The sequence below is a fragment of the Lissotriton vulgaris genome, chromosome 2_1, assembly GCF_964263255.1.
Source record: "Lissotriton vulgaris chromosome 2_1, aLisVul1.2, whole genome shotgun sequence".
Lineage (NCBI taxonomy): Eukaryota > Metazoa > Chordata > Amphibia > Caudata > Salamandridae > Lissotriton > Lissotriton vulgaris.
Genome location: NC_141687.1, coordinates 1343290625 through 1343304781, shown reverse-complemented (window position 1 = coordinate 1343304781; position 14157 = coordinate 1343290625).

The window sequence follows — 14157 nt, the reverse complement described above, 5'->3', positions numbered from 1 at the left end:
GTTACAGAAAGTGCTTGACTGCCCACGTATTGGGTGCAACCGGGTCCCGCTTCTTTCCTATGTAGAAAATACGGTCTTAATGGCCTTAACAGCAAATGTCCTACAAAATTCCCTTGATGCATTCTCTGATCTTATATTATCACTTGATTTAAAGGTTAATTTTGTGAAGTCTTACGTGATGGTCTGTGGACCCAGATTGACCAAAACCAGAAATTATGCAATTGGTTTAAAGAGAATTGGCAAAATGGAAAGTTTAAATGGGACTCACTTATAACTTCATGGTAACAAAACGCAGGTAGGGTGGTTGAGGGTCTTTTTCGTATTGCATCTAAATTAGGGCAAAAAACAGTGTCTGAACTTGTTACACTTTATAAAGCTAAATGTGTCCCAGTTGTAACATACAGTGCGGGTGTTTGGGGGTATCATAACACTAATCAGCTGCAATTCATGGAGAAAAAATTCATTAAAAGACTTCTGATGGCCCCAAATAGCACCCCTATGAGATTTTGTCACCATGAGGTGGGGCTTGATTTTGTTGAAGATTGCATAATTGTCGCACCTTTACTCTTATAGGTCAAAATCTGGTCATCAGAAGAGCTGACATTTACCAGAGACATAATTATAGGTTGTCTTAAGATTGAAGGTGGTTTTTTGATCCCATGGAAACGATTTGTCAGGGATAATCTTTATAAGTTGGATTTGGGACACTATTTTGATTCTCTCTGTAGCATCCGTGAGAATGCGAAAAGAATCATAAAAGAAGCCCACTCTGTTATGGCAAAAACCCGTCACTCCCTATGGAGATGGCAGGCCCCCTCTGCTCATTCCTGTCCCAACTGCAATTTTATTTCACTTTTACTACGAACACCCAGGCACGTTTTTATCTAACAAGATTTCGTTTATTATCCATACACTTCTTAGTAGGCTTTCCGATACAGGCTGGGTGGACGGAAAATCTGGTGCCTTGCCCTTGTGATAACCTGGCAGCAAAAAGCACAATGCACGTTATGCTATTCTGTTCATTATATCAGGATCCCAGGAGGACATTTTTAGTCCCTATATTTTTTAAAAATTAGACCTTGTTCCTTCATTGATGCTTTTAATTTCCTGCATTCCCTTGCCACACTTGATATATGTATTGGAGTCTCTAATTTTATTAAAGTGGCAATTGCTATTAGAAAACGTTACTAGCAGTTGTTGCTCAATAGATTACTTTAAATTATTCACTGAATTCTTTTAATACGCTTTGTCCAATGCTGGTTTTCTAATTCCTTGTATTTTATTATTATTCTTGTATACATTAATACTTGTGGGAATATATGAAATATATTGTGTGTTTGTAAGTAGGTCACGGTAACTTCAATTCGTATTGTTGTTTTTATGTACTTTTATGTTTTGTTTTTTACTGAAACTGAATAAAGTTACTTTGAATTGAGTAAGTCAGCCTAGCTGTCTCACCTCTGGTCCAGACATAATAATTATGTGTCTTATGACGGAAGGCATGGATGCTTGAGAGTGGAGGTCTTTCCTGTCCAATCATGCACTCTTGAAAACAAAGGTTTAATGATAAAATAGCAATAACAAGACAAGGACACTGATTGGTTGGTTTGAAATTTTGGATAGAGTAATTGGGTATATTGCTCTACAAATACTTTATATTTATGCACAATTGATGGCATATAGGCTTGTGATTGGAGGACTTCCTTGTTCAATGAGTGGGTCAACCTGCCTGACTCCTCTCTGTCTGGTCCAGACATAATATTTGTGTTCTGTACAATGGACAACATAGAAGCCTGGGATTTGAGGTCATCCTTGTCCAATCATGCCCTTTTGAACAATAAGATTGTGTGATGAAACAGCCAAGACAAGGACACTGATTGGTTGATTTGAAATTTTGGATAAAGTGATTGGGCACCTTGCTCTATAAATACTGCAGTTAATGAACAATGGTTGTATGAAAAGGAATTGCGTGGATGAGTTGTCTCGTCTTTCTACGTAACTTGGCAGGTCGATAGGCTTGGAACTAGGGGCTTATATTTTGATTAATAGGAATGTTAGTAGTTGTATTTAATTATGGTTTTAACCTTAAGAAAAGGATTGTTTGTGTAGTAATTATGAACTTAAGGGTAACAGCTCGGTTTGCTTTTGGATTATTACTAATGACAGAGTAAAATAAACATTGCTCATTGACTCAATGTGACTATGGAGCAGTGTAATAGTTTCTTGGTCAACAGTTCATCTCATTGAACTGGAGTAACCTGTAGATTTGGTTGGAGCAATACATAAATTGAACCTGACCCATTCGATGTCCTAATAAGGTGGAAGTGGGGAGTTTCAAATTAAATTACACTATAATTTAAGCCCTGGAGAAGTCTCAATCAAGGGACGAAACTCGATGGCTACGGCTACATGGGATTTTAGTAACAAGAAAAAGAAGAAACAAATAAAGGACAATTTGGTCTGTGCCATATGTGCCTCAATGATCTAAATATATGCTGAGTGCTGATCATCCTTTTTTGGATTGTTTTGTGGGAACTTGTTCTCGTATGCGGAGTTAGGAGGATTGCTCTCGTATCGCTGCACCACAGAATTCTATTTCTTTTACAAATAGTGATAAGTGTGATTTATTTGTCTCAGCCTCATCTTTGTGAAACAAGAATTAAATATCATACATACCCACTTATAATTAATAACGTCTGAATGTGTTTATTTTATCAACAATCATAGCAAGTGCTACAACTTTGCTACCAAATCTGGTTATTAGCAAATAGTGCTGTAGTGTAGAGCACCTGTCTACAAATATGAATTTGTTTTGGGGATATTTGGAGCAGACATAACCACTTTATCACTATCTATAACCAGTACAGCTCCTAAAAGACTGAAGACAGTTGCGGCTTAAGTACCAGCTTCATTCGCTTAGTCACCAGGACATTTTGTTAAAAATGTCATCGGAATCACTTAATAGGTGCACATAAAAGCAATATAGATGAGAAGTGAGGAAAGAGCAACATTAAGAAATATATTTTTATCTCTAGCATGGAAATGAAGAATTGAAATTTAAGACATTGTGCAGGTTATATTGCTACAGTAAAATGTGTCAATTTGAGTATTTGACTGAGCTAGGGGTAGAGGTAATTTAGGTTCAGTAAACAGATGAGAGGGAAAGAGGCAGACTTAATAAGCAGCTTCATCAAGGATGAGACGCAGTTAAATTGAAGCATTCCTTGAAAAAAGCATTTAGTGGTTTTTAGCATGGTGACTTAGGTCTATCAATAGAAAAGCTACTAAATTAAACGAGCTAGCACTCAAAACTGAAAACTCCAGGAACATTTGCGTCAACCAGGATACTACAGCCGTGGATAATATTTAAACTCTTTCCATTACGTGTAGAAAGCTGTTGAATCCCACAACCTCATTTGCAGATCATCATCAGGAATGAAAAGATGCAGTGGAAACTTTAATTGCAATAACAATTTTTTATACTGGCTAAAACTTTTTGATCTAAAAAAACATACAAAAAGAGACTATGTTGACACTAAAGTTGGGGGCAGATTTATTGTCAAAGAAGTGGAGCATATCATACAAAATAGAAATTTGTGCTGGTGTAAAAAAGCTACATTATTTTTTTTATTTTTCATGTTGTATCCTCATTATATCACTAAAAATGAATGAGGAGATGGCATCTGGTAACACAATGTATGGAATATTCCTGCTCTAAATCTCAATTTAGACTATTGAGTTGCCAATTTTCATTGAATCAGGAAAATAGGTAGAGATCCATGCATCTCATGATCCATGGTCCATTAAACGCCAAAATGTCCCGGAGTCAGCAAATCTCTTGTCTACTTCTTCAGTGTAAAAATGATTCAGAAAAGGGGGCGGTGATGAACAGAGTGTCTGAATTAAGCAGACCACTGTAACCCAGTCCAAAGATCAGGGCTTGATCCATCACCGTTTTTCAGCTCACTGCACCATCCCAGCTCAGAACTTGGCTATATGCAAATTAGTCTGACCCTGGCCCAGTGCATCATGGGAACAGGGCAGACCAAACTACCAAGCCAATTCTTATAATGGGAAGGAAACAAGCTACCGGGGACCCGTTTCTGGCATTTCAGCTGTCTTCGGCCCGGCTTGCTTGAATCCTGATGGTGCAATGAGCTAGGGACTCACATCTGAGTATACCCTTCCACGCTTATGGTGGACAAAAATGATTCAGAAAAGGGGGTGGTGATGAACAGAGTGTCTGAATTAAGCAGACCACTCTAACCCAGTCCAAAGATCAGGGCTTGATCCATCACCGTTTTTCAGCTCACTGCACCATCCCAGCTCAGAACTTGGCTATATGCAAATTAGTCTGACCCTGGCCCAGTGCATCATGGGAACAGGGCAGACCAAACTACCAAGCCAATTCTTATACTGGGAAGGAAACAAGCTACCGGGGACCGGTTTCTGGCATTTCAGCCGTCTTCGGCCCGGCTTGCTTGAATCCTGATGGTGCAATGAGCTAGGGACTCACATCTGAGTATACCCTTCCACGCTTATGGTGGACAAAAATGATTCAGAAAAGGGGGTGGTGATGAACAGAGTGTCTGAATTAAGCAGACCACTCTAACCCAGTCCAAAGATCAGGGCTTGATCCATCACCGTTTTTCTGATCTTTGGACTGGGTAAGAGTGGTCTGCTTAATTCAGACACTCTGTTCATCACCACCCCCTTTTCTGAATCGTTTTTGGCCACTATAGGTGTGGCAGGGTATACTCAGACATGAGTCCCTTTCTCACTGCACCATCAGGATTCAAGAAAGCCGGGCCGAAGACGGCTGAAATGCCAGAAACCGGTCCCCGGTAGTTTGTCTCCTTTCTGGTGAAGAATTGGCTTGGTAGTTTAGTCTGCCCTGTTCCCATGATGCACTGGGCCAGGGACAGACTGATTTGCATATAGCCAGGTTCCGAGCTGGGATGGTGCAGTGAGATAAATAACGGTGATGGATCAAGCCCTGATCTTTGGACTGGGTAAGAGTGGTCTGCTTAATTCAGACACTCTGTTCATCACCACCCCCTTTTCTGAATCGTTTTTGGCCACTATAGGTGTGGCAGGGTATACTCAGACATGAGTCCCTTTCTCACTGCACCATCAGGATTCAAGCAAGCCGGGCCGAAGACGGCTGAAATGCCAGAAACCGGTCCCCGGTAGCTTGCCTCCTTTCTGGTGAAGAATTGGCTTGGTAGTTTAGTCTGCCCTGTTCCCATGATGCACTGGGCCAGGGACAGACTGATTTGTATATAGCCAGGTTCTGAGCTGGGATGGTGCAGTGAGATAAATAACGGTGATGGATCAAGCCCTGATCTTTGGACTGGGTAAGAGTGGTCTGCTTAATTCAGACACTCTGTTCATCACCACCCCCTTTTCTGAATCGTTTTTGGCCACTATAGGTGTGGCAGGGTATACTCAGACATGAGTCCCTTTCTCACTGCACCATCAGAATTCAAGCAAGCCGGGCCGAAGACGGCTGAAATGCCAGAAACCGGTCCCCGGTAGCTTGTCTCCTTTCTGGTGAAGAATTGGCTTGGTAGTTTAGTCTGCCCTGTTCCAATGATGCACTGGGCCAGGGACAGACTGATTTGCATATAGCCAGGTTCTGAGCTGGGATGGTGCAGTGAGATAAATAACGGTGATGGATCAAGCCCTGATCTTTGGACTGGGTAAGAGTGGTCTGCTTAATTCAGACACTCTGTTCATCACCACCCCCTTTTCTGAATCGTTTTTGGCCACTATAGGTGTGGCAGGGTATACTCAGACATGAGTCCCTTTCTCACTGCACCATCAGGATTCAAGCAAGCCGGGCCGAAGACGGCTAAAATGCCAGAAACCGGTCGCCGGTAGCTTGTCTCCTTTCTGGTGAAGAATTGGCTTGGTAGTTTAGTCTGCCCTGTTCCCATGATGCACTGGGCCAGGGACAGACTGATTTGCATATAGCCAGGTTCTGAGCTGGGATGGTGCAGTGAGATAAATAACGGTGATGGATCAAGCCCTGATCTTTGGACTGGGTAAGAGTGGTCTGCTTAATTCAGACACTCTGTTCATCACCACCCCCTTTTCTGAATCGTTTTTGGCCACTATAGGTGTGGCAGGGTATACTCAGACATGAGTCCCTTTCTCACTGCACCATCAGGATTCAAGCAAGCCGGGCCGAAGACAGCCGAAATGCCAGAAACCGGTCCCCGGTAGCTTGTCTCCTTTCTGGTGAAGAATTGGCTTGGTAGTTTAGTCTGCCATGTTCCCATGATGCACTGGGCCAGGGACAGACTGATTTGCATATAGCCAGGTTCTGAGCTGGGATGGTGCAGTGAGATAAATAACGGTGATGGATCCAGCCCTGATCTTTGGACTGGGTAAGAGTGGTCTGCTTAATTCAGACACTCTGTTCATCACCACCCCCTTTTCTGTATCGTTTTTGGCCACTATAGGTGTGGCAGGGTATACTCAGACATGAGTCCCTTTCTCACTGCACCATCAGGATTCAAGCAAGCCGGGCCGAAGACGGCTGAAATGCCAGAAACCGTTCCCCGGTAGCTTGTCTCCTTTCTGGTGAAGAATTGGCTTGGTAGTTTAGTCTGCCCTGTTCCCATGATGCACTGGGCCAGGGACAGACTGATTTGCATATAGCCAGGTTCTGAGCTGGGATGGTGCAGTGAGATAAATAACGGTGATGGATCAAGCCCTGTTCTTTGGACTGGGTAAGAGTGGTCTGCTTAATTCAGACACTCTGTTCATCACCACCCCCTTTTCTGAATCGTTTTTGGCCACTATAGGTGTGGCAGGGTATACTCAGACATGAGTCCCTTTCTCACTGCACCAGCAGGATTCAAGCAAGCCGGGCCGAAGACGGCTGAAATGCCAGAAACCGGTCCCCGGTAGCTTGTCTCCTTTCTGGTGAAGAATTGGCTTGGTAGTTTAGTCTGCCCTGTTCCCATGATGCACTGGGCCAGGGACAGACTGATTTGCATATAGCCAGGTTCTGAGCTGGGATGGTGCAGTGAGTTACATAACGGTGATGGATCAAGCCCTGATCTTTGGACTGGGTAAGAGTGGTCTGCTTAATTCAGACACTCTGTTCATCACCACCCCCTTTTCTGAATCGTTTTTGGCCACTATAGGTGTGGCAGGGTATACTCAGACATGAGTCCCTTTCTCACTGCACCATCAGGATTCAAGCAAGCCGGGCCGAAGACGGCTGAAATGCCAGAAACCGGTCCCCGGTAGCTTGTCTCCTTTCTGGTGAAGAATTGGCTTGGTAGTTTAGTCTGCCCTGTTCCCATGATGCACTGGGCCAGGGACAGACTGATTTGCATATAGCCAGGTTCTGAGCTGGGATGGTGCAGTGAGATAAATAACGGTGATGGATCAAGCCCTGATCTTTGGACTGGGTAAGAGTGGTCTGCTTAATTCAGACACTCTGTTCATCACCACCCCCTTTTCTGAATCGTTTTTGGCCACTATAGGTGTGGCAGGGTATACTCAGACATGAGTCCCTTTCTCACTGCACCATCAGGATTCAAGAAAGCCGGGCCGAAGACGGCTGAAATGCCAGAAACCGGTCCCCGGTAGCTTGTCTCCTTTCTGGTGAAGAATTGGCTTGGTAGTTTAGTCTGCCCTGTTCCCATGATGCACTGGGCCAGGGACAGACTGATTTGCATATAGCCAGGTTCTGAGCTGGGATGGTGCAGTGAGATAAATAACGGTGATGGATCAAGCCCTGTTCTTTGGACTGGGTAAGAGTGGTCTGCTTAATTCAGACACTCTGTTCATCACCACCCCCTTTTCTGAATCGTTTTTGGCCACTATAGGTGTGGCAGGGTATACTCAGACATGAGTCCCTTTCTCACTGCACCATCAGGATTCAAGCAAGCCGGGCCGAAGACGGCTGAAATGCCAGAAACCGGTCCCCGGTAGCTTGTCTCCTTTCTGGTGAAGAATTGGCTTGGTAGTTTAGTCTGCCCTGTTCCCATGATGCACTGGGCCAGGGACAGACTGATTTGCATATAGCCAGGTTCTGAGCTGGGATGGTGCAGTGAGTTACATAACGGTGATGGATCAAGCCCTGATCTTTGGACTGGGTAAGAGTGGTCTGCTTAATTCAGACACTCTGTTCATCACCACCCCCTTTTCTGAATCGTTTTTGGCCACTATAGGTGTGGCAGGGTATACTCAGACATGAGTCCCTTTCTCACTGCACCATCAGGATTCAAGCAAGCCGGGCCGAAGACGGCTGAAATGCCAGAAACCGGTCCCCGGTAGCTTGTCTCCTTTCTGGTGAAGAATTGGCTTGGTAGTTTAGTCTGCCCTGTTCCCATGATGCACTGGGCCAGGGACAGACTGATTTGCATATAGCCAGGTTCTGAGCTGGGATGGTGCAGTGAGATAAATAACGGTGATGGATCAAGCCCTGATCTTTGGACTGGGTAAGAGTGGTCTGCTTAATTCAGACACTCTGTTCATCACCACCCCCTTTTCTGAATCGTTTTTGGCCACTATAGGTGTGGCAGGGTATACTCAGACATGAGTCCCTTTCTCACTGCACCATCAGGATTCAAGCAAGCCGGGCCGAAGACGGCTGAAATGCCAGAAACCGGTCCCCGGTAGCTTGCCTCCTTTCTGGTGAAGAATTGGCTTCGTAGTTTAGTCTGCCCTGTTCCCATGATGCACTGGGCCAGGGACAGACTGATTTGCATATAGCCAGGTTCTGAGCTGGGATGGTGCAGTGAGATAAATAACGGTGATGGATCAAGCCCTGATCTTTGGACTGGGTAAGAGTGGTCTGCTTAATTCAGACACTCTGTTCATCACCACCCCCTTTTCTGAATCGTTTTTGGCCACTATAGGTGTGGCAGGGTATACTCAGACATGAGTCCCTTTCTCACTGCACCATCAGAATTCAAGCAAGCCGGGCCGAAGTCGGCTGAAATGCAAGAAACCGGTCCCCGGTAGCTTGTCTCCTTTCTGGTGAAGAATTGGCTTGGTAGTTTAGTCTGCCCTGTTCCCATGATGCACTGGGCCAGGGACAGACTGATTTGCATATAGCCAGGTTCTGAGCTGGGATGGTGCAGTGAGATAAATAACGGTGATGGATCAAGCCCTGATCTTTGGACTGGGTAAGAGTGGTCTGCTTAATTCAGACACTCTGTTCATCACCACCCCCTTTTCTGAATCGTTTTTGGCCACTATAGGTGTGGCAGGGTATACTCAGACATGAGTCCCTTTCTCACTGCACCATCAGGATTCAAGCAAGCCGGCCGAAGACGGCTGAAATGCCAGAAACCGGTCCCCGGTAGCTTGTCTCCTTTCTGGTGAAGAATTGGCTTGGTAGTTTAGTCTGCCCTGTTCCCATGATGCACTGGGCCAGGGACAGACTGATTTGCATATAGCCAGGTTCTGAGCTGGGATGGTGCAGTGAGATAAATAACGGTGATGGATCAAGCCCTGATCTTTGGACTGGGTAAGAGTGGTCTGCTTAATTCAGACACTCTGTTCATCACCACCCCCTTTTCTGAATCGTTTTTGGCCACTATAGGTGTGGCAGGGTATACTCAGACATGAGTCCCTTTCTCACTGCACCATCAGGATTCAAGCAAGCCGGGCCGAAGACAGCCGAAATGCCAGAAACCGGTCCCCGGTAGCTTGTCTCCTTTCTGGTGAAGAATTGGCTTGGTAGTTTAGTCTGCCCTGTTCCCATGATGCACTGGGCCAGGGACAGACTGATTTGCATATAGCCAGGTTCTGAGCTGGGATGGTGCAGTGAGATAAATAACACTGATGGATCCAGCCCTGATCTTTGGACTGGGTAAGAGTGGTCTGCTTAATTCAGACACTCTGTTCATCACCACCCCCTTTTCTGTATCGTTTTTGGCCACTATAGGTGTGGCAGGGTATACTCAGACATGAGTCCCTTTCTCACTGCACCATCAGGATTCAAGCAAGCCGGGCCGAAGACGGCTGAAATGCCAGAAACCGGTCCCCGGTAGCTTGTCTCCTTTCTGGTGAAGAATTGGCTTGGTAGTTTAGTCTGCCCTGTTCCCATGATGCACTGGGCCAGGGACAGACTGATTTGCATATAGCCAGGTTCTGAGCTGGGATGGTGCAGTGAGATAAATAACGGTGATGGATATCAAGCCCTGATCTTTGGACTGGGTAAGAGTGGTCTGCTTAATTCAGACACTCTGTTCATCACCACCCCCTTTTCTGAATCGTTTTTGGCCACTATAGGTGTGGCAGGGTATACTCAGACATGAGTCCCTTTCTCACTGCACCATCAGGATTCAAGCAAGCCGGGCCGAAGACGGCTGAAATGCCAGAAACCGGTCCCCGGTAGCTTGTCTCCTTTCTGGTGAAGAATTGGCTTGGTAGTTTAGTCTGCCCTGTTCCCATGATGCACTGGGCCAGGGACAGACTGATTTGCATATAGCCAGGTTCTGAGCTGGGATGGTGCAGTGAGTTAAATAACGGTGATGGATCAAGCCCTGATCTTTGGACTGGGTAAGAGTGGTCTGCTTAATTCAGACACTCTGTTCATCACCACCCCCTTTTCTGAATCGTTTTTGGCCACTATAGGTGTGGCAGGGTATACTCAGACATGAGTCCCTTTCTCACTGCACCATCAGGATTCAAGCAAGCCGGGCCGAAGACGGCTGAAATGCCAGAAACCGGTCCCCGGTAGCTTGTCTCCTTTCTGGTGAAGAATTGGCTTGGTAGTTTAGTCTTCCCTGTTCCCATGATGCACTGGGCCAGGGACAGACTGATTTGCATATAGCCAGGTTCTGAGCTGGGATGGTGCAGTGAGATAAATAACGGTGATGGATCAAGCCCTGATCTTTGGACTGGGTAAGAGTGGTCTGCTTAATTCAGACACTCTGTTCATCACCACCCCCTTTTCTGAATCGTTTTTGGCCACTTTAGGTGTGTCAGGGTATACTCAGACATGAGTCCCTTTCTCACTGCACCATCAGGATTCAAGAAAGCCGGGCCGAAGACGGCTGAAATGCCAGAAACCGGTCCCCAGTAGCTTGTCTCCTTTCTGGTGAAGAATTGGCTTGGTAGTTTAGTCTGCCCTGTTCCCATGATGCACTGGGCCAGGGACAGACTGATTTGCATATAGCCAGGTTCCGAGCTGGGATGGTGCAGTGAGATAAATAACGGTGATGGATCAAGCCCTGATCTTTGGACTGGGTAAGAGTGGTCTGCTTAATTCAGACACTCTGTTCATCACCACCCCCTTTTCTGAATCGTTTTTGGCCACTATAGGTGTGGCAGGGTATACTCAGACATGAGTCCCTTTCTCACTGCACCATTAGGATTCAAGCAAGCCGGGCCGAAGACGGCTGAAATGCCAGAAACCGGTCCCCGGTAGCTTGCCTCCTTTCTGGTGAAGAATTGGCTTGGTAGTTTAGTCTGCCCTGTTCCCATGATGCACTGGGCCAGGGACAGACTGATTTGCATATAGCCAGGTTCTGAGCTGGGATGGTGCAGTGAGATAAATAACGGTGATGGATCAAGCCCTGATCTTTGGACTGGGTAAGAGTGGTCTGCTTAATTCAGACACTCTGTTCATCACCACCCCCTTTTCTGAATCGTTTTTGGCCACTATAGGTGTGGCAGGGTATACTCAGACATGAGTCCCTTTCTCACTGCACCATCAGAATTCAAGCAAGCCGGGCCGAAGTCGGCTGAAATGCCAGAAACCGGTCCCCGGTAGCTTGTCTCCTTTCTGGTGAAGAATTGGCTTGGTAGTTTAGTCTGCCCTGTTCCCATGATGCACTGGGCTAGGGACAGACTGATTTGCATATAGCCAGGTTCTGAGCTGGGATGGTGCAGTGAGATAAATAACGGTGATGGATCAAGCCCTGATCTTTGGACTGGGTAAGAGTGGTCTGCTTAATTCAGACACTCTGTTCATCACCACCCCCTTTTCTGAATCGTTTTTGGCCACTATAGGTGTGGCAGGGTATACTCAGACATGAGTCCCTTTCTCACTGCACCATCAGGATTCAAGCAAGCCGGGCCGAAGACAGCCGAAATGCCAGAAACCGGTCCCCGGTAGCTTGTCTCCTTTCTGGTGAAGAATTGGCTTGGTAGTTTAGTCTGCCCTGTTCCCATGATGCACTGGGCCAGGGACAGACTGATTTGCATATAGCCAGGTTCTGAGCTTGGATGGTGCAGTGAGATAAATAACGGTGATGGATCCAGCCCTGATCTTTGGACTGGGTAAGAGTGGTCTGCTTAATTCAGACACTCTGTTCATCACCACCCCCTTTTCTGTATCGTTTTTGGCCACTATAGGTGTGGCAGGGTATACTCAGACATGAGTCCCTTTCTCACTGCACCATCAGGATTCAAGCAAGCCGGGCCGAAGACGGCTGAAATGCCAGAAACCGGTCCCCGGTAGCTTGTCTCCTTTCTGGTGAAGAATTGGCTTGGTAGTTTAGTCTGCCCTGTTCCCATGATGCACTGGGCCAGGGACAGACTGATTTGCATATAGCCAGGTTCTGAGCTGGGATGGTGCAGTGAGATAAATAACGGTGATGGATCAAGCCCTGATCTTTGGACTGGGTAAGAGTGGTCTGCTTAATTCAGACACTCTGTTCATCACCACCCCCTTTTCTGAATCATTTTTGGCCACTATAGGTGTGGCAGGGTATACTCAGACATGAGTCCCTTACTCACTGCACCATCAGGATTCAAGCAAGCCGGGCCGAAGACGGCTGAAATGCCAGAAACCGGTCCCCGGTAGCTTGTCTCCTTTCTGGTGAAGAATTGGCTTGGTAGTTTAGTCTGCCCTGTTCCCATGATGCACTGGGCCAGGGACAGACTGATTTGCATATAGCCAGGTTCTGAGCTGGGATGGTGCAGTGAGTTAAATAACGGTGATGGATCAAGCCCTGATCTTTGGACTGGGTAAGAGTGGTCTGCTTAATTCAGACACTCTGTTCATCACCACCCCCTTTTCTGAATCGTTTTTGGCCACTATAGGTGTGGCAGGGTATACTCAGACATGAGTCCCTTTCTCACTGCACCATCAGGATTCAAGCAAGCCGGGCCGAAGACGGCTGAAATGCCAGAAACCGGTCCCCGGTAGCTTGTCTCCTTTCTGGTGAAGAATTGGCTTGGTAGTTTAGTCTGCCCTGTTCCCATGATGCACTGGGCCAGGGACAGACTGATTTGCATGTAGCCAGGTTCTGAGCTGGGATGGTGCAGTGAGATAAATAACGGTGATGGATCAAGCCCTGATCTTTGGACTGGGTAAGAGTGGTCTGCTTAATTCAGACACTCTGTTCATCACCACCCCCTTTTCTGAATCGTTTTTGGCCACTATAGGTGTGGCAGGGTATACTCAGACATGAGTCCCTTTCTCACTGCACCATCAGGATTCAGGCAAGCCGGGCCGAAGACGGCTGAAATGCCAGAAACCGGTCCCCGGTAGCTTGTCTCCTTTCTGGTGAAGAATTGGCTTGGTAGTTTAGTCTGCCCTGTTCCCATGATGCACTGGGCCAGGGACAGACTGATTTGCATATAGCCAGGTTCTGAGCTGGGATGGTGCAGTGAGATAAATAACGGTGATGGATCAAGCCCTGATCTTTGGACTGGGTAAGAGTGGTCTGCTTAATTCAGACACTCTGTTCATCACCACCCCCTTTTCTGAATCGTTTTTGGCCACTATAGGTGTGGCAGGGTATACTCAGACATGAGTCCCTTTCTCACTGCACCATCAGGATTCAAGCAAGCCGGGCCGAAGACGGCTGAAATGCCAGTAACCGGTCCCCGGTAGCTTGTCTCCTTTCTGGTGAAGAATTGGCTTGGTAGTTTAGTCTGCCCTGTTCCCATGATGCACTGGGCAAGGGACAGACTGATTTGCATATAGCCATGTTCTGAGCTGGGATGGTGCAGTGAGATAAATAACGGTGATGGATCAAGCCCTGATCTTTGGACTGGGTAAGAGTGGTCTGCTTAATTCAGACACTCTGTTCATCACCACCCCCTTTTCTGAATCATTTTTGGCCACTATAGGTGTGGCAGGGTATACTCAGACATGAGTCCCTTTCTCACTGCACCATCAGGATTCAAGCAAGCCGGGCCGAAGACAGCTGAAATGCCAGAAACCGGTCC